This window comes from Geotrypetes seraphini, chromosome 4 (genome assembly GCF_902459505.1).
Source record: "Geotrypetes seraphini chromosome 4, aGeoSer1.1, whole genome shotgun sequence".
Lineage (NCBI taxonomy): Eukaryota > Metazoa > Chordata > Amphibia > Gymnophiona > Dermophiidae > Geotrypetes > Geotrypetes seraphini.
Genome location: NC_047087.1, coordinates 98,060,232 through 98,082,019, shown reverse-complemented (window position 1 = coordinate 98,082,019; position 21,788 = coordinate 98,060,232). Strand labels below are relative to the sequence as shown.

The window sequence follows — 21,788 nt, the reverse complement described above, 5'->3', positions numbered from 1 at the left end:
ATCATAAGGGCAAGTCTCTTCCAGTTGGCACTGGAATGGTTTCACACCCTCTGTTCCCATATGTTTGGCTACAGTAATTGATCAGTTTAGGGGTGCTTCTATTTAAGGACCCCTTTTAAAGTGTTTTAATGGCCAAATTGAGCATGCACTAACCTGATAGCTTCTGTGGTTAACTATTCAGAGGCAGTAACATTCTGCGCATTAACTGTATTGAAAAGTACGTGGAGGAACCTAATCGCCACTATTGAGGTGGCTTTCACTGCTTCATGTTAGCTGCTGTTTTACCATTTAACACATGGTACTCTACCACAGTGTTCTTCAACCACCGGTCCATGGACCGTTGCCGGTCCACAGAAATTTCCTGCCGGTCCACAGGGCCGGCATGTGCATCAGGCCCAAAACTGTGTTCTTCAACTGCCGGTCCGCGGTGCGATCGATGCATTGTTAAGATTATATTGTGTGTATATATATGAAAAATGAATGGAAAAAATAGTGTTACAATTAGGACTATGGGAGCAGGGTCTGGGGTGGAGATTGGGTAGAGATGGGCAGGGTCTGGCCCATGACAGCCCAGTGTTCTTCAACCGCCGGTCTGCGGACCGATGCCGGTCCACAAAATAATTCTTTTATTTCTGCTGGTCCATAGGTGTAAAAAGGTTGAAGAATACTGCTCTACCATACATCAAATGTAAGATGCAGTTCCCACCCGTTCCCCTGCCCTATTGCTGGCTTATTTGTCAGTTAACATGTGAATTAGCGCACACTGTGAAGCCACTCTGGTATTAGCGTGGATGCGTGTAAACAACTGCTAAACACAAGGAAAAGAGTAAAAACCATACGCTGGAATACAGTACAAATCACAATCCTTCAGAGGAGGGATGGACCGAAAGACTTTCCACAAACACAAGAGGTACCGGAGGACTACTACGATTAAATCATTTTCTATAGCTCTTCTAGGTATACACAGCGCTGTACACATTATATGGAGGAAAATGAATTCTTTAACCCTTTAATTGGCAGATGGTGAAACGACTTGATGTCGAATGAGAGCAACAGTGCCAAGTAACGGGCATTTGGAGATACAGATTTCCCATAAGAGCCATAGAAGATACATGTTGCTTCTGTTTAACAAATTCCAAATAAAGGGCTAATAAAACGACGGCAGTAATCAAAGAGCAAATGTCCACCATAGGGTAATAAAGAGGGGACCTGACGCAGAAAAGTACAAAAGACCCCTTTGCCAACAAGGGGATATTATATTATAGTTATATTATAGTTGTTGTCTGGTGTGCATTTCTATGTCCACCAAGGTATTGTATAATATTTAGATCAGCACTTTTAGCCCCTGAAGCAGGCATTTGCACAGACACATAGATTGTGTTGGGTCCCCTGGTTCATCTTTGTTACCATCTGGTTAACATTTGCTATTTTATTAAGACTTTGGTATTTGATTATTGCTGTTTTACATTAATTTTCCTCCAGTATCTCTTGAGTTTGTGGATAGCCTTTTGGTCCATCCCTACTCTGAAGGCACCTGTAAACAGTTAACACAGGAATTAGGATGCTCTGCCTACACATTTCAGTAAAAGGGAACCTAAATGTCTTCTGAAATAACTTCCTTTGATCTCAAATCTTTCAATGTGTGAAAAGAAATGTGGGTTTTTTTGTTTGTTTTTTGCAGTATTTAGGTGACTGATTTTTCCTAGGAAGTCTTGTGGTTGAGCTACAGAAATTTCACTGTTAATATGCAGGGCCATGTGCCTGTCTCTAGAGCATTTCAGAGGGATGTATTTTTCCCTATTGCTCTTTAATACGTACGTACACGTTCACTCTCTCTCTTACTTTTTTCCGTGTATGACTTGAGCTGTGTTTCTTGTCCTTCCTGATTTCTTCTGTCAGTCTGGCCCTTTCATTGGTGACATCACACAGAGGGAGCAAGCTGACCTGAATCCTTTCTCTTCTGTAATAACATTTTTGCTATGGTAAAGTCTTTGAAATATCAATTTCTTGTGTATGAGTTCTTCTTCTTCTACGTCCCAGTTTGGTCTTATTCGTAAGTTTTCCTTTTCTTTTATCTTATTTTTATCCTATTATATTTTATTGCATCTACCTCAGATGTAGCTTAATGGAGCAAAAAGGATCATCAATGTATACCAGACCAGTCCAAATTTTAAAACAGGAGATTTTTCTTTCAAGATTAACAAAAATAAAAATTCTGTATACAAATATGAGAAATTGACTGGTTAGAGAAAAACTCCACAGAATTAAATTAATATGTTAGTCACATCCCACATTTTGACAAGCAGTCTCTCTCCCAAATCATATTCTTAACATACATAGGGAGGGAGTTATTGGTTCCTTTACCAGAAACTTTGTGGACTTAATTTCCAAAAAAGTAAAACCAATTTATCTTCCTTGATTCTAGTCCTTTAGTTTAGAGGCCAACTGAAATCTGTGGTTTTAGTTTTGATTGAAACCAATGCCACAGCCAGAATCCATTATCCGGTTTCGGCAGCAACCTGAACTTAAACTGAAAATGTGGTCCTGCCTCCTATCACCCAAGAGAAAACCTGGCCCAACTACCAGTTCCACCCACCCACCCTCACCAGACCTACTTTTTAAAGTCCTTGGTGGTGTAGTGGCTGCTTTGGGGTAGGAGTGTAGTGTTGCGTTGCTCTTGTCCCCTGGTGGCTCTATATTCAAAATGGTGACCACGACTTCCTAGCAGTTTTGGCTGACATTTTGAATATGAAGCCACTGGGGGCAGGAGCAACTTAGGATGCTCCTGTCCCAAAAAAGCCATTAGACTACTAGGGCCTTTAAAAGATAGGTCTGTGGAGGGGGGTGGGGGAGGCTGGCTTGGTTTGGGGGGGAGGTCTTGGTGCAGAGACCGCGGCAACATGGGCAGAGCCATGTTTTTGGTTCTGACCAAAAATGCTCAAGCATTTTCAGCCAGAACCCAAACCCGAATTTCAGAGTGGTTTCGGTGCTGAATCTGAAATCAAAACCAAAACTTGTTCAGCTTCTACATTAGCTATTGATGCTGGGTCTTGTTATACACTGTCTTGGGTGAATTTCTTCAAAAAGGAGATACATAAATAATGTGTATATGTGATGTCCTTATAGGTTAATGACTAAACCGGAAGAGTTTTTCAAAAGTTACAATTTAGAATTCCTCACTAGGCCCTATAACTCAAAGATCAGAGCCAATTTAATAAACGCAGCTTTTTCTGTCATCTTCCTTTCCTTTTACTGCAGTAGATTAAACCAATAAAAATCACATTCTGAAAGTCCCAAGGTAGGGTGGGAGATAAGAGGATCACCAAAATGTTTAAAATGTCATCTTAGAGTGTCATTCGCTTGTGGGTATGCTCTAAATTAACTGGGATATTGACAAACAGCTAAGTTGGACATAGTTTTATTCTTAAAATAGATCCTAATTTCCCTGTTGACTTAGAAAATTTTCTCAAAGCATCAACAGATCTTTGCTTGTCTGATTTGGGTGGGGCCTGACTTTAAAAGTTCAATGGCTCCCTGCTCTGGGCTACTATACAAACTTGACAAATCCGAACTGCTTAGCAGTGCTTGTGATGCATCTTGTGAGCTGTTTAATTTACAGCTACAAGAGTGAGTGAGTAACTGGCTTCGCTCCCTTCCTTTCCTGAAGTATCCTGTTCCCTCCTGACTAATACGGATAGCAGGATGTAACCCAGAATATCTAAAGGGGACGTGTGTGACGTTTCTGGGCAGTTGTGAGTGGAGGTGTCTGTAAGTTATTTTTATTGTTTTCCTGTGGTCCTCAAAATATCCATAAATGGGGTGATTTTATAAGTGGCTTGAACATGTAGAATGGCAATTCTATAACCTAAGGGGCTCATAATTGAAATGGAAATACGTCTAAAATCCCGTCTAAATTGGCACTTGGATGATTAATAAGACAAATTGTCCAAGTTCTGATAACCAAAACGGGTTTTAGATGTACAGTGGTACCTTGGATTACGAGCATAATCCGTTCCAGAAGCATGCTCGTAATCCAAAATGCTCGCTTATCAAAGCGAGTTTCCCCATAGGAAATAATGGAAACTCGCTTTGATACGTTCCCCCCCCCCCGAGGCCAGTAGCGCTGCTCCCCCCCGCTCGCAAAGACCCCCCCTCCGTGAACCGGCCCCCCGCCCGAATTCTCGGCGAGAGGGAGAATTAGAAGTCCTTGAGCATGCGCAGATGCATGCTCAAGGCAGGCAGAAGCCGGAAGGTCTTCTAGGCACCGGCACGATCTGTGCCTGCGTGCCGGTGCCAGATGGGGGGGGGTAAGTTTAAGTTGTTTGGGCGGAGGGGCTGGTTCACGCGGGGGGGAGGGGGTGCCGGTTGGAGCGAGGGGGCCTTTGCGAGCAGGGGGGAGCGATGCCGGTTATCGGGTGGGGGGGTGCTCGCAAATCGAGTCAACACTCAGTTTGCAAGTCAAAAGTTTGCTGAGTGTTTTGCTCGTCTTGCAAAACACTCACAAACCGGGTTACTCGCAAACCGAGGTTTGACTGTATTTAAAAACAGCTTAGGCCTCTTCAGTGCTGCTGTTCGCCCGGAGCTGAAAGAGGCGTTTTAGGAGGAGTGGTCAGGGCAGGATTTGGGCGGGGCGTGGGCTGACCTAGACTTAGTCATACTGCAGGTATAACCGAAAGTTTAATGAGGCTGCCTGGACGGAACTTGTATGTTGTGACTTAGGCGATGTAAAAACAGGTCCAAGTGCCCAGAAGGTATCCAAAGTCACCAGATAACCACTGCAGACACAAAGTACAGACCCCCCCACACACTCCCCCAGTGATCACTGACCCCCCCCCACAACACCATAAAAATTGGAATAAAACGTACATACCTGCCTCCAGAACATCAGCACCTGGCATAGAGGTGGCACAGAGGTGGCTTAAGTAGTCTGGGGCTAGTAGGTGAGTCTAGTAGGTTGTGGGGGTGTTTTGGTGGGCTCACCATGACCTATAAGGGAGTTCTGGTGAGATGTTTATATGGCACCCTTTTTGTGAAGTTCACAGCAGTGCCCTGTAAGGTGCTCCACTACTGTGTTGCATCACTTTACTGGCCCCTCCCACGTCCAAAAGGTCTTGTTCTAGGCGTTTGTGACTTGGACGAATTTTTGAATGAGACGACTTAGCGGTCTGGACGATCAAACGGCTGGACGTATAATTAGACGATTTTCGTGAAAAAATATTTTGGACTTATTTTTCGAGAATAGATTTTAGACACTGCCAACTTTGGGTGACTAGCGACTTAGGCCCAAAACAAACTTAGACATATCTTTTGATTATGCCCCCTCTAGGTTTTTGCATGTACACATGTGTTACACAGGTAAATGTTTAGAATACTAGCACTTGCATAAGCCAAGTGCTATCCTGCAAATACCCACTTAATTTACATAGTGTTATTTGCAAGGGGGAATACACAGGGGTAGAGCATGAGCAGGACATAGGTGGGGCTCTTAATTACATGCAGAACTTACAGAATATTTTGTTATATGTATTGCTTCTGCATATAGGTGCTTTGCACAGCACCAGTGAATGGCTGTCATAAGTGGGGAGGGAGGTCTATAAATGTTAGGTGCATTGATACTGGGTTTTAAGCTAGTATTCTGTAATGGAACCTAGGCACTCAGGTTTTGTTATTATAGAATAGACACCTACCATGCAGCCTAAGAGCTCCTAAATGATGGCACCTAATTCTAGAATTGCCTCTATAGAGTGGAGGAGTAGCCTAATGGTTATTGCAGTGGCCTGAGAAGCAGGGGAACAGTGGTCTCTAACTCAAACCCTTTGTAGGGCCACATTTTGGATTTGTAGGTACTTGGAGGCCCTCAGAAAAAATAGTTAATGTCTTATTAAAGAAATGACAATTTTGCATGAGGTAATAGTCTTTATCCCAGGACAAACAGTCAGCATATTCTCTACATGTGTGTGACGTCACCGACGGAGCCCCCTAGTGGACGTTTTCGCAAGCAGACTTGCTTGAAGACCTTCAAGCTTGCGATTGGCCCGCGCATGACCCTCCCGCCCAGTCTAGGGCATGCGTCTCCTCAGTGTGTCCTCAGTTCTCTGTTTTCCACAGAGCCAGAAGCGCTGCTCCCTTGCTTCGCACGATATCGTTCTCCCTCTTGCACCGCGGCTTGTTTGGTTAGTTTCTTTTGAGTCGCTGTGTTCGCGTCTGTGTTTTATCTTCTTTTTATTTGTTTTTCGGTTCGTACCTTTTTGACCGGGTTCACGGTCTTATTCTGGCCGCCTGGCCTCGTGAGGCCGCGGCCGTATTTTTTCTTATGTCCTGGCCTCGTTCCAGGTTTAAAAACTGTACTAATTGAAACCGGGTTATCTCCATCACCGACCCTCATCGTTGGTGTGTGGAGTGCCTGGGTGCAGAGCACCGCGCTGAGTCGTGCCTCCATTGTGTGACTTTGCAACCGCGGGCTCTTTGTAGGAGGGTGGCCAGGATTCTCCAACTCTTTGGCCCCATGGATCATGGGGCCTTGAGCCCTCGTTGGGTGCTTCGGCCTCGAAATCCCCATCGGCCTCGGCCCCTCCTGCTACTCCAGCCTCGGGTAAGTCTCCTCTTTCCTCCTCAGGTGTGCCGGCAAAGAAGCCTACCTCATCGGCATCTTCGAGACATCACTCTAAGCGTGCCTCCTCACGTAGGGAATACTCTAGGTCGCCCCCAAAGGAGTGCACGCCTGCACTTAAGACCCATCCACCTTTGGCCTCGGTGCCTATGTTCGAGGACATGCTTAATGCTATTCTTACCATGCAGCTTTCCTCCGTGGTGAGCCAACTGGTCCCGACTTCGATGCCTCTGACCTCGGTCTCGACCCAGTCTCGGTCTGACCACCCTGAGTGTCCCCTCGTTTCTCGAGGTCCTGCTCGCAAGAATCACCGGGTTCCCTCGAGTGATTCTTCATCCCCCGAGTCACCTGTAACTTTTCAGAGTTCTAGACCAAGGGGTCGTTTTCCCTCCGCTACTTTGTTGAGGTTTGCCCCTCCTAAGAAGCCCTGGGCTTCTCCGCCCCTTCGGGGAAGGTCTCCGCCCACGAAACCTTGGACTCGGGGGTTGTGTTCCCCGTCGAGGCAACAGGGGCCTTCTTCGAAACTGGTGGAGGACTTCTCCTTTACCCAGTCTTCCCTGAGGCGTCGCCAGTTACTTCCTCGGACCCCGGCCCCATTTGCGGGACTCCGAGGCTCCTGCTTATTATTCGAGGGAAATTTCTCCCTCTTTCTCGGCTGCCCCCAGATCTCGCTCAGGGTCTCCTCAGGAGGATGAGTCTTCTCGACACTCCTTCTTTACTCGTTTCATCTCTGACATGGGTAGGGCCTTGAAACTGGACCTCCAGTCTGAGTCTCGTTATACCCAGAAATATCTGGAGGAGATGGGTGCTGATCATCTGCCCCGCGAGGCATTACGCTTGCCTTGGCACCAGGTTCTCCGGCAAACCTTTCTCCGGAACCTGGAGACCCCCCCTATGCGGTCATGGCCATTTCCTCCAAGTTGGAATCCCGTTACCGGACAATTCCGGTTAAGGGGTTTGAGAGTTCTCAGCTTTCTCATCAGTCCTTGGTGGTTGAGTCTTCCTTGAAGAAGTCCAACCTCTCTAAGGTTTACGCTGCCGTCCCTCCGGGCCGAGAGGGCAGTACAATGGACAAGTTTGGTCGCCATCTTTACCAAAACTCAATGATGGAGAATCGTGTCCTAAACTATAACTTTCTCTTCACATCCTACTTCCGGTTCTGTGTGGATACCCTCCGCTCATTCCGGGAGGACGTTCTGGAATCTGGGCGTTGGGAGTTTTGCCTCCTCGAGGAGACCTTCTCACAGCTCCGCCTCTATTTGTTCCAGGCAGCTTACGACGCCTTCGAGTTGTCCTCAAGGGTCACGGCCTTTGCGGTCGCCATGCGTCGCTTCGCTTGACTCCGTCTTGTGGATATGGATCCAAATCTACAGGATCTCTTGCCAATCTCCCGTGTGTGGGTCATGAGCTCTTTGATGAATCTATCGAAGTGGCCACCAAGCGCCTATCGGATCACGAACGGTCCTTTGCCTCTCTGATGAACCTTAAACCGAAGGCCCCCCCGGCTCGGCCATACAAAATTCCTCTCTGGAGGTATCCGCAGAAATCTACTCCTGCATTCTCCCGGCCTCCTCCGAAGCGGCCTCAACAACAGCAGCAACGTCAAACTAAGGCCCAGCCACCAGCTCTGGCAAAGCCTGGGCCATCTTTTTGACAATTCCGGTCAGAGCCTTCGGGCTCCCTTCCTCATGGAGCCTTCCACCCTTTCCATCGAGGGTCATCTCCATCATTTCTATGCCCAGTGGAAAGGTCTTACCACCGACAGTTGGGTGCTTTTCATCATCCGGGAAGTGTACTCCCTTCACTTCAGTCAAGTGCCCCCAGACCTACCTCCAAGAGAGTTTCCTTCTGCTTGGTCTCAGCTGCCTCTCCTTTTGCAGGAAGCTCAGGCCCTTCTTCGCCTTCAGTTGGTAGAGGAGGTTCCCCTGGACCAATGGAACACTGGATTTTATTCCCGGTACTTTCTGGTACCTAAGAAGACGGGGATCTGTGTCCAATCCTGGACCTCCGTGTTCTGAACAAGTTTCTGGTCAGGGAACGGATCAGAATGCTCACCTTTCCTACTTTGTATCCCCTCTTGGACGAGGGGGACTGTCTGTGCTCACTGGACCTCAGGGAGGCGTACACACATTCCAATACACCCGGCCTTTCGCCGGTATCCGAGATTCCGGGAGGGGGATCTCCATCTCCAGTATCGTGTTCTTCCCTTCGGCCTGGCGGCCTCTCCGAGGGTCTTCACGAAATGTCTCGTGGGGGTTGCTGCAGCCCTGCGTCTCCAGCCTGCAGGTGTTTCCCTACCTCGATGACTGGTTGATCAAAGCGTCCTCTCACCACGCAATTCTGCGAGCGACGAATCAAACCATCTTGCTCCTTCAGAGCCTTGGCTTCGAGGTGAACTTCCCTAAGTCTCAACTCTGTCTGTCCCAGTCTCTGGAATTCATCGGAGTGGTCCTGGACACGGCTCGTCTCCGCTCCTTCTTGCCTCGGCCTCAACAGGAGGCCCTTGTTCACTTATGCCGGAGGGTAGCCCATCTGTCTTCGGCCCCGGCTCAGCTCATGATGGTCCTCCTAGGTCACATGGCCTCCATGGTTCACGTGACTCCTTATGCCAGACTTCACCTCCGTATTCCTCAATGGACTCTAGCGTCCCAATGGAACCATGATCGGGACCCTGTCTCTCGACTCATTGTCGTGACTCCTTTGTTGAGGCAGTCTCTCCTTTGGTGGATGCTCTCTTCCAATCTTTAGAGAGGTTTTCTGTTTAATGCTCCTCCTCCGCAGAAGTTCCTGACTACGGACTCGTCGGCCTACACTTGGGGTGCTCATCTGGATGGTCTTCGCACTCAGGGTCTTTGGTCCAGTGCCGACCGACTTTGTCACATCAATCTGCTAGAGCTTCAAGCGATCTTCCTCGCCCTGAAGGCTTTTTATCACCTGCTTCGCGACCGAATGGTGCAGGTCCGCACGGACAACCAGGTTGCCATGTATTATATCAACAAACAGGGGAGAACGGGGTCCTGGTCCCTGTGCCAGGAGGCGATGCGGCTCTGGGATTGGGCCATCCGCTGCAACATATTCCTTCGAGCGGTCTACATTCAGGGCCAACACAATTGTCTGGTGGACAAGTTGAGTCGTCTTCTGCAGCCTCGTGAATGGTCCATCCATCCCTTGACCCTGTGTCGGGTATTTGCTTGTTTGGGGACTCCGGACGTCGATCTGTTCATGTCCCCCCACAATCACAAGTTGCCCCGCTTCTGCTCCAGGGTCTACACCCCACTCAGACTCAAGGCAGATGCTTTCCTGGATTGGACGAACCTGTTTCTGTATGCGTTCTCTCCATTCCCTCTGATTCTGAAGACTCTCATCAGACTCAAGTCCACGAGTGCCACCATTATCCTGATAGCTCCTCGGTGGCCCCGACAGCCGTGGTTCTCCCTTCTGTTGCAACTCAGTTCCCGGGAGCCTCTTCTTCTGCCTGTTTTTCCTTCTCTGCTTACGCAGAATCGAGGTTCTCTGCTTCATCCCAACCTTCAGTCTCTGCACTTAACGGCTTGGTTCCTCGAGATTTAATGCCCTCGTTCCAGTTTTCACAGCCTGTGCTGGATGTCCTGGAGGCGTCTTGGAAGGAGTCCATTCGCCAATGTTACCATCAGAAATGGACCCGTTTCTCTTCCTGGTGTGCTACTCGACGCAGGAGCCATTGTCTGTCTCTTTGTCTGCTGACCTTGACTATCTGTTACACTTGTCTGGCACTGGGCTCAAGTCCTCCTCGGTTCGAGTCCACCTTATTGCCATTGCTGCTTTTCATCAGCCGATTGATGGGAAACCTATCTCTGTTCATCCTGTGGTTTCTCGCTTCATGAAAGGCCTTTTCCACGTTAATCCGCCCCTTAAACCTCCTCCTGTGGTTTTGGATCTTAACGTGGTCATTGCTCGCTTAATGAAACCCCCGTTCGAGCCGCTAGCGTGGGCTCACTTGAAGTATCTTACTTGGAAGGTTGTGTTTCTTATTGCTCTAACTTCTGCCCGTCGGGTCAGTGAGCTTCAAGCCTTGATAGTGGACTCTCCTTTCACTGTCTTCCATCATGATAAAGATGGTTCTCTGTACCCATCCTAAGTTCTTGCCTAAGGTTGTTTCTGAGTTTCACATCAACCAATCCATTGTTCTCCCTGTGTGTTTTCTGAAGCCTCATTCTCACCCTGGAGAGGTGGCTCTGCATTCTCTTGATTGTAAGCATGCGCTGGCCTTCTACTTGAAGCGCACTGCTCCTCATCGTACTGCTCCCCAGCTGTTCATCTCTTTTGATCCTAATTGCTTGGGTCGTTCTGTTTCTAAGCGGACCATTTCTAACTGGTTGTCTGCTTGTATATCTTTTTGTTACGCTCAGGCTGGTCTCTCCCTCCCGTGTCGAGTCACTGGCCACAAGGTCAGAGCGATGGCGGCGTCTGTTGCTTTCCTCCGCTCGACTTCACTTGAGGAAATCTGTAAAGCTGCCACTTGGTCCTCGGTTCATACATTTACCTCGCAATACTGTCTGGATACTTTCTCCAGGCGTGATGGCCATTTTGGCCAGTCCGTTTTGCAAAATCTGTTCTCCTAAATTGCCAACTCTCCCTCCATCCCATTTTGGTTATCTTGGAGGTCTCCCACATGTAGAGAATATGCTGCCTGCTTGTCCTGGGATAAAGCACAGTTACTTACTGTAACAGGTGTTATCCAGGGACAGCAGGCAGATATTCTCGCAACCCACCCACCTCCCCGTGGTTGGCTTCTTTGCTAGCTATCTGAACTGACACGCTGAGGAGACGCATGCCCTAGACCGGGTGGGAGGGGCACACGCGCATGCGCGGGCCAATCGTAAGCTTGAAGGTCTTCAGGCAAGTCTGCTTGCAAAAATGTCTGCTAGGGGGCTCCGTCGGTGATGTCACCCACATGTAGAGAATATCTGCCTGCTGTCCCTGGATAACACCTGTTACGGTAAGTAACTGTGCTTTATAGTTTATAAATCTTTCCTTTTGGCTAAGTCTTAATAATAATATTGTAATTTATAGCTAAAGAGACATATGATCAAGAAACTTTTATTTTACTTTTGTGATTATGATAAACATACCGAGGGCCTCAAAATAGTACCTGGCGGGCAACATGCGGCCCCTGGGCTATGAGTTTGAGACCACTGCTTTGATTGTAACCACAGAAAGGCGGTATATTAAATCCCAGCCTGTTTCCCTTTTTTTCAACATACTTATAGATATTCTAGAGCAGGGGTGCCCACACTTTTTTGGCTTGCGAGCTACTTTTAAAATGACTAAGTTAAAATGATCTACAACAATAAAATTTAAAAAAACACAAAGCACACTGTATGCAGAGAAAATGTTAATTATCATTTATATTTGTTTTTTTTTTCAGATTTCAAGGCAGATGACTTTAAAATATGCAAAATATGCAATGTCACCTCAGTAACAACTATACAAAAGTAGACAAATATACCCTTTCCCCTTTTATTAAACCTCGATAGCGGTTTTTAGCGCAGAGAGCTGCGCTGAATGCCCCTCACAGCTCCCGATGCTCATAGGCTCCCTGCGCTAAAAAACACTATCGCGGTTTAGTAAAAGGGGGCCATAGTACAAAATACAGACAGCAGATATAAATTCTCAAAACAGACACATTTTGATCACTAAATTGAAAATAAAATCATTTTCCTACCTTTTTGTCTGGTGATTTCATGAGCCTCTGGTTGCACTTCTTTCTTCTGATTGTAAATCCAATATTTCTTTCTTTTTGCTTTTCTTTCTGTCCCCCCCCTTTTCTTTCTGTCTCTCTTTCTTTCTCTCTCCCCTGCCCCCTCTTTATTTCTCTTTCCCCCTGCCTGCCTGTCTTTCTTTCTCTTTCCTCTTGCCTGCCTGTCTTTCTTTCTCTCTCCCCCTGCCCCCCAAGCTATTGCGCCAATTTCTTCACTTCTCCAATTCTTTCTCTCTCCCTCTTCAAGCCACCACGCCGATTTCTCCCTGTTTCCCTGAGCCAGGCCTGGTGCATACAAGCATCGGGCCACAAGCCTTCACCTCCGACGTCAATTCTGATGTCGGAGAGGAAGTTCCAGGCCAGCCAGGCAGCGATTGGCTGGTCCAGAACTTCCTCTCTGACATCAGAATTGATGTTGGAGGTGAAGGCTTGTGGGTCCGACACTTGTACGCATTTAGCCTGGCTTGGGGGGGCAGGAAGAACAAGATCGCAAAGGCAACGCGATCAACTCGTGTTGCTTTTGTGATCTACTGGTCGATCGCGATCGACCATTTGGGCATCCCTGTTCTAGAGGGTAGAGAATAGGCAAAATGAGGAGGAAATATTATTTTTTTCACTCTATGAATACTTAAGTTCTGGAACTCATTGCCAGAGGATGTGGTAACAGTGGTTAGCGTATCTGGGTTTAAAAAAGGTTTGGACAAGTTCCAGGAGGAAATGTCCATAGTCTGCTATTGAGACAGAAGCCGCTGCTTGTCCTGGGATTAGTAGCATGGAATGTTGCTACTATTTGGGTTTCTGCCGGGTACCTGTGATCTGGACTGGCCACTGTTGAAAATAGGATACTGGACAAGATAGACCAGGGGTTTCAAAGTCCCTTCTTGAGGGCCGCAATCCAGTCGGGTTTTCAGGATTTCCCCAATGAATATGCACGAGATCTATGTGCATGCACTGCTTTCAAATAGTATGATATTAGAGGGGTTTTAATATTTAAACCTCCCCTTCACCAACTTCTGTGTGCAAAGTAGCTCATACAATTCCTTCCGGCCCTCAGAAGTGCCACCAAATGTTCAAAAGCTTTCATAACATTTGGCTTTATGCACCCAATCGTCACCGGGTCATTTTTTCTATAAAGGTTTGTGCATATTATATAAATAATTTAGTTATTTTAATTATAAGAGTAGTACTTAGCTTGTGAATCTGGAGGGATAGAAACGCCAACATGTTTCACCCATAGGGGGTTTCCTGGGTGAAACATGTTTCCATGGGTGAAACATGTTGGCGTTTCTATCCCTCCAGATTCACTACCCAAGCTAAGTACTACTCTTAGAATTAAAATAACTAAATTATTTATGTAATATGCACAAACCTTTATAGAAAAAAACGACCCGGTGACGATTGGGTGCATAAAGCCAAATGTTATGAAAGCTTTTAAACATTTGGTGGCACTTCTGAGGGCCGGAAGGAATTGTATGAGCTACTTTGCACACAGAAGTTGGTGAAGGGGAGGTTTAAATATTAAAACCCCTCTAATATCATACTATTTGACACTTCTATTGACTGTTATTTCAAGCTACGGGCTAATTTAATAATTTGCACTGCTTTCAATGCATATACATTGGGGAAATCCTGAAAACCCGATTGGATTGCGGCCCTCAAGGAGGGATTTTGAGATCTCTGAGATAGACCATTGACCTAGCCTAGTATGGCCATTCTTATGTTCTTATAATCAGCACTTAATGTGTGTACCTTATAAAATACATGTGTCCGCTGTTCTCTAGCAATGCGTAACGTGTCAAATTTACTTCTACTGTTGAAGCAAGTGTAAATTTGTGCAGGAGGTTTTGGTAAGTTAATTTTAGAAAGGCACATAGTTGCTTAAATGTTCCTTTCCTGCCTAGGCACCCTGCCATAAAATTACCTCCCACGCAGGCAAATTTACAATCGTTTTTGAGAAAAAGATAGTGAACTACTGTTTTGTTTGCTGCAAAACTTCAAGTTTGTATGCCTTCCCCCCCCCCCCCCCAATTTGTTTATCAGGAAAGCCACATCAAGAGTCCAGGTGCATGATCAGATTCTTAGGAGCTCGTAGCAATAAAGTGATTTGCCCAAGATTATGCAGAGATGTTGACAGAGGGCAACCTTGAATTCATATCCCAGGACTCTTCCTGAATCAGAATCAATCTTTCTATCTGGAAAATCATTTGTCTAGGACTGCACTGGATTGGACACTGCAGTCCTCCAGTTATTCATAGGAGAATGCACAAGCAGCAGTGGGACTAGCCAGTGGCATACCAAAGGGGGAAGAGGCGGGGGGTGTTCCGCCCAAGGTGCAACCCTTAAGGGGGGTGCTCCAACGACTCCAAGGGCCAGCGCCAGTGTCAAGAACTTCTTGACATCAGCATTCACAATTCGCTGTTTTTGTCGACATTGTGCCTTCCTCTCTCTAGGCAGGACCCAGCAGAGAGGAAGTCCCAAAGCTGGCAAGAACAGCAAATTGTGAAAGTTGTGCTACCAACTGGAGGGTGACAAAGAGAGAGGGAGGAAGGGAAGGAGAGGAGAAGAGAGGAAGAGAAATGCTGCACCTGATTTAGGAGAAGGAGAGAAGGAGAAGGAAGACCAGGGAAGGGAGAGGAGACAAAAGAGAGATGCCAGGCCATGGAGAAGGAAAGGAGGGAGAGAAAGAAAGGAAAGGAGGTGCCAAGCCATGGAGGGGGAGGAAAGATAAGGAGTCTGAGATGCCAGACCTTCGGGGAGGGAGGGAAAGGAAGGAAAGGAGATGTAAGAGCATGTAGGAAAAGGGCGAGATGGAAAGAGAAAAGAGAGAGATCCCAGGGCATGGGGGAAGGGAAGCAGATGCCAGACCATGAAGTGAGTTGGGGTGGGTAGGAGAAAGGGAAAAGAGTAGAGAGATGCCAGACAGTGGGATGGAGTGGAGACAGAGAAAAATGGAAGGAATAGTGAAAGAGGGCGGACGTTGGATGGAATGGAAAATGAAGAGAGGATGAGGAAGCAGAAACCAGAGATGACAAAAGGTAGAAAAAATATTTTTTGTTGCTTTAGAATATAGTATTGTAGCTGTATTTATAAATAGAAAATGGAAATAAGGTACCTAATCTTTTTATTGGACTAATTTTAATACATTTTTTACTGACTTTTGAATACCAAAATCCCCTTCCTTAAATAGTGATGTACCAATGGGGGAGGGAAGGGGGGAGCAGTCCGCCCCAGGTGCAACTCCTAGGGGTGCTCCTCCAATCCCTTTTTATATGGAGTGGGTATTAAAAAAATTATCGGCCCCCAGGTGTCACATACCCTAGATACGCCCCTGTGGTTAGCTTCCTTGCAGTCTCCCCTCCCCCACACCATATCTACACCCCACACCATTTTGCACATTTCGAGGTGACTGTTGTATCCTGTAGTGGGCCACCCTGTTTGTTAACATCTAGGCCCTGATACACAAAGCTCCGATGCCAAGGTTGTGTGAGTGATTATTATTGAGTGATGCTCAGTACAATAGCTATTGTGCGGAGCAGCCCTAGAAAAGGGGGGAGGAACTCTGCCTGGTGCCTGCTTAGAAGAGCATATCACTAGGTACAGCTCCTTCCCATCACTGTCAGCTTCATCCCATTCCTGCCACTGCTGCTGCTCTCTCTCCTGCTGGCTTCAGCCGTGATTAGCTGAGCGGCAGGGGAAAACCTAAATAGATGAGCGGTAGGGGAAATTCCAAAGTGGCTGGTGGCTTTGGGGAGTCCTGCGGCTCAGTAGATTGGGGCTTCCAGGGAGAATAGAAACTACTGGCTTTGTTTTTAATGGGCACAGCTGTCCTGCGCTTGTTGTGTGTCTCACATAACACATGCAGGACAAGAAATGTTTGCCCTGTAAAAAGAGAGGCGTTCCTTTTTGTGCATTGCAAGGACAGCTCATTTAAATACTAATGAGTTCTGTGCGATGCATTTGCATAGGATTCTCAGTGGCTGCTATGAGGATCGGTAGCAGCCATGGAGAACCCTTTTGAATATCGGCAGGAGAGCTTTCCGTGGCAGTAAGACTGCTTTAATGAGTCTTACTGCCTTGGAAAGCTTTTGAGCATCGGAGCCCTAGTCCATCTGATTTAAGGTGGTGTTTGGCTCTGAGATCATAGTTTGGTTGGAATTTTATGTGGGATTTGTAAACTGTTGCTGCAACTGGTTTTTAGGTAAGGAAGTACTGTGGAAATAAAACCTGTGCTATTAATCAGGAAGACGATTCAGACTGACATGTCCATATTTAACATCTGTCCATTATTCCAAGATGGAAAAAGGTATGATGCTGTGAGGGAATGGCAGAAGTCTAAATGGAACTTTGAAATCACTTTCTAATAAGTTTTATTACTAACAATTGTAGTAATAACTTCCATAACTGTTGAAATTTAGCATTGTTTCTTACTTTGGGGGAATCTAGCTTAGTCCCTGTCAGGAGATGCTTAGAACTCTGGCATTGTAGGGAACAGCACTGGAAAATATTGCGAAAATGGTGTAGGAAAATATGCTCTAAACCAGTGGCTCCCAACCCTGTCCTGGAGGACCACCAGGCCAATCGGGTTTTCGGGATAGCCCTAATGAATATGCATGGAGCAGATTTGCATGCCTGTCGCTTCCATTATATGCAAATCTCTCTCATGCATATTCATTAGGGCTAGCCTGAAAACCCGATTGGCCTGGTGGTCCTCCAGAACAGGGTTGTGATCCACTGCTCTAAACCAGGGGTGGGCAACTCCGGTCCTCGAGGGCCTTAATCCAGTCAGGTTTTCAGCATTTCTCCAATGAATATGCATGAGATCTATTTTCATGCACCGCTTTCAGTACGTATTCATTGGGGAAATGCTGAAAACCCGACTGGATTCTGGCCCTCAAGGACCGGAGTTGCCCATCCCTTCTCTAAACTAACAACATGCAAATTATACGTGCGCTGTTATTGTTGATCATTGAGAAATTAAGGGGGTGGGATGTGCCTGGCGCATGTGCAGAAGAGTTTTATGTTAAACACAGCTCTTTTGTGCATGCCCAAGCAAACCAGGAAGTGAAGCACCCAGCAGCACCATTCTTCTTTCTACACCTTTAAATACGAGGTTTTCAATTTATTTCTTTTTAACATGAAAGGTTTATATTTAAGAGCAGAAAACAGGCACCAATGTGTGCTTCACTTTTGGGTTTGCTCTGACTTGCATGCATTCGTTTCTCACTACCAGTGCTTTAGGGTCTTTCTTGGGCTTCCCTCTTCTTCCAAATAAATAAAAACCGGCAGATTTTAAAGAAAGAATCATGGGAAATCCTCTCTTCAAACACCCTAAAGCCTGCTCTGAACTGGCATTAAGGGCAGTCTTGTTTTGTGTGCTGTTCTCTGAGCGCATTAGCACATGACTTCATTAACATCCATTAATGCTATTTGCCCTAATCTTTGGTGCGCACATTGTGTCCCACAGGTGCTAGTCCAATGCTAATGATCTCTAGCAATCGTGTTTGGTTTTGAGCATCAAACTATGGGCTAGATTCACTAACCTGCCCGAATCGGAACAATGCGTTTCCGATTCGGGCAGGTCCGACTGATTCACAAATCAGTCGTATTCAAATGGGGGCGATCGGAGGAATGCCCCCATTTGTGAGCAGGGATCGCAAATGTACGATCCCCGCTCATGCGCAGACCTTGACAGTAGTAACAGGAGAAACAGCCTCCTATCACTGCTGTCAGGGTTCTGCCCAGATCTCTCCTGCCTGCCCTTCTCTGCCCCGATCTCTCCTGCCTGCAACCAATCAGGGACTTCCTTAGGGATGCCTTAGGCCCCTCCCCATGCATCAGATGATGCGCTAGGGCATGGCCTAAGACTGCAATGTGTTAGCAGCCGGCGGAGCAGCAGGAGAACTTTGTGTTTCCTTCTGCTCCCGAAGATGTGGATTGGGAAGGCCTAAGGAGCAGGAGGGACCTGGCACCCCTCCTGCTCCCAATGATTTGTCAGGTACACTGAGGGGGTGGGCCGGGCCCGGCCGCCTGGCTCGACCAGGGGTGGGCTAGTTGTGGTTGATCCGGGGAGGGGGGGGTTAGGCTAGGGTGTTGGGCCGGTGGGTGGGCTACTGTAGACTCTCCTGCTCTCTGCCGGCCCTGACTCTCTGGCTCCCCCAACCCTCCTGCTCTCTGCCGCCGTTCCCTGCAGTGCAGGCCCACTTTAAAACCACGGGCTTGCACTGCAGGAAGGGTGGCAGAGAGAGTCGGGGTGAGCAGGCAGGAGAGATTTGGGCAGAACAGGGTGGCGATTTGGGGAGAGATCTGGGGAAGAACATTGGGGCAGCAGGCAGGAGAGATTCGGGGCAACAGAGAGCAGGGCCGGCAGAGAGCAGGGCTGTGAGCTGGAGAGTAGGAAAGACGTTTGTGACTGGTCCCCAGCAGTCGCTTTTTCCGAAGGCTTAGGCATGTTTTGGATGTGTGCAGTTTTGAACACTGGGAAAGCCTCATAGGTCGCTGGTGTAGTAGGTTGGAATCGTCCTCTGACGCAGTTCAGCGAAACGGTGATTTCTCCGTTGGGCAGGAGTGCCTGCGGGGCCGAGCAGGCTGGCACCGTTTGGGTGCTTGGAAGACAGCTTGGATACCCTTTGCAGCTAAGTGTTTGTGTTTATCCTGCTTACCACTGACTGTATTTGAGACTTGAATATGTGTTGCATACTGTGCTCACATCTTTGAATGCTTTGAATTTTTTGGCATGCTTAATTTTTTGTGGTGGTTCCTACGAGGGCTACTACTGTGTTTCTCACAGCTGTTTTGAATAATTTTGGACCTTATGTGCTTATGGTCTTTAAGTGGAGTTTTTTGCCAGATGAAGTCGAACTGAGGCTTTTTCTCCACAATTTTTTGTTTTTTTCTGATTGAGGTTTGAGCGATTGGGTCTGTGTATGAATGCTGTGAGTATACCTTGTAGTGTCTCGGTGGGTTCTCCGGGTGTTTCCAATAGGACATACATTTGAGTTAATAGTGGATAGTTGATGTCTCCCCAGGGGTTGTCAAAGACCAGGCCCCCGGGTATGTCCTGCCTTTTATGGCTTAAATTTTGTTGAGATATTCTTTCCCTTCCCATGAGATTTAAATATGGGGGGAGGAGAGTTTTGTTATCAAACTGTTTGCTGACTTAGAACATAAGAACATAAGCAGTGCCTCCGCCGGGTCAGACCATAGGTCCATCCTGCCCGGCAGTCCGCTCCTGCGGCGGCCCAAACAGGTCACGACCTGTCTGAATCACCAGAAGGGGCTCCCTTGCCACCTTGGTTTCTCATTGAAGTCCTATTTTCCCATCAAAGTCCTAACCCTCCGGTCTTGCACATGCACGACCTGGTTGGGTTTCTATACTTATTACCTGGTTAGCTTTCTATACTTGTGTTACATCCCAGCTCCTCCCTCAGTATCCCACGATCCCTTTATCCCTCAGGAATCCGTCCAATCCCTGTTTGAATCCCTGTACCGTACTCTGCCTGATCACTTCCTCCGGTAGCGCATTCCAAGTGTCCACGACCCTTTGGGTGAAAAAAAACTTCCTTGCATTTGTTTTGAACCTATCTCCCTTCAGTTTCTCCGAATGCCCCCTCGTACTTGTTGTCCCCTTTAGTCTGAAGAATCTGTCCCTATCCACCCTCTCTATGCCCCTCATGATCTTGAAGGTCTCTATCATATCTCCCCTGAGCCTCCTTTTTTCCAGAGAGAAGAGCCCCAGCCTATCCAACCTCTCGGCGTATGTTTCTTGCCATGGATATCTGTCTGTTTTGTTCGATACTCTCTTATATTTTCCAAGTTTATATCCAGAGATATGTACCTGTTGATGGTCATCAATAAAAATTGTTTTCAATCTAAGATGGGTTGTTGTAGTTGAAATTTGCCTGTAAAGTAAGGACTCCTGATCTTTCTGGAAGGAGGAGATTTGCTTGCTCATAACAAAAGGATATGCAATCTGCTATCCAGGAAGAAAATGTCTTGTTTTGAAACTGCAAGGCCTAGGCGAGAAGAATTATAGGAGATGAAAAGCTGTGATGATTTTATGTGCATGCTGGTGCATTGTAAATAGAATAAAAGTGCTCTTCTGCAATCCAGAGTATGAAGAGTGGCTTCCGTTGATTGAGAATAAGGTTTTGAAAAAAAATTGGTAGGATGATCTCTTGGTTAAGATGGAATGGAGTAACGACTTTAGGGAGAAATTTAGGATGAGTACGAAGGACTACTTTTGTAGGAAAAATCTGGTGTATAACATAGTAACATAGTAGATGACGGCAGATAAAGACCCGAATGGTCCATCCAGTCTGCCCAACCTGATTCAAGCTAAAAATTTGTTGTTGTTTTTTTTCTTAGCTATTTCCAAAGCACTGTCCGATACTGTTCTTAGGTTCCAATTACTGAAGTCTCCGTCAAAGCTCACTCCAGCCCATCTACACCATCCCAGCCATTGAAGCCCTTCCCAGCCCATCCTCATCCAAATGGCCATATACCAGGGGTGGGCAACTCCGGTCCTTGAGGGCTGGAATCCAGTCGGGTTTTCAAGATTTCCCCAATGAATATGCATGAGATCTATTTACATGCACTGTTTTCAATTCTGAAAACCCGACTGGATTCCGGCCCTCAAGGACTGGAGTTGCCCACCCCTGCCATATATAAACACAGACCGTGCAAGCCTGCCCAGTACTGGCCTTAGTTCTTCAATATTTACTATTCTTTTCTGATTCTAGATCCTCTGTGTTCATCCCATGCTTTTTTGAACTCCGTCACTGTTTTAGTAACCACATCTCTCGGGAGCGGATTTCAGGCATCCTCCACCCTATCCGTAAAGAAGAATTCCCTTACATTGCTCTTGTGTCTACCACCCCTCAACCTCAAATTATGTCCTCTAATTCAGTGTTTTTCAACCGCTGTTCCGCAGCACACTAGTGTGCCGCGAGATGTTGCCTGGTGTGCCGTACGGTCAGGGCCGCCATCAGGGCAGTACCACCAGTCCTGCATTCAGGGTCCTAGGCCACAGTCTAGGGAGAGGGGCGGTCCGCCCCACGTGGACAGGAGAGAGCTGAACGGGGGACCCGCGGAGTTCAATACATCTCGAGCCGCGAGGCTCGTCTTCTGTTCCTGCCTGCCCTGCAGCTAACATATAGCCGATCGCAAGCGTTCCCTGATGTCAGCGCTGACGTCGGAGGGAGGGCTTAAGCAAAGCCTGCCCTCCGACGTCAGCGCTGATGTCGGAGAATACTTCCGGTCGGCTATTTGTGCGTGGCAGGGCAGGCAGGAAGCAGAAGATAAGCCTCGCGGCTTGAGCTTCGTTTTGCTGAGAAAGTTGCAAAGATGGGCTGGGAGGCAAACACGGAACACAAAAGGGGGGAGGGAGTGCGTTTTGGACACAAGACATGAACTTGGGAGAGAGGAAGGGAGGGAAAGAGA

General features: G+C 47.2%; 1 protein-coding gene across 7 annotated transcripts in view; it reads left to right on the top strand.

Annotated features, from left to right (window-relative positions):
• The window catches only part of IGSF3 (immunoglobulin superfamily member 3), a 410,183-nt gene that overhangs the window by 3,210 nt on the left and 385,185 nt on the right, over positions 1-21,788 (top strand). The gene's annotated exons all lie outside the window — the stretch shown is intronic.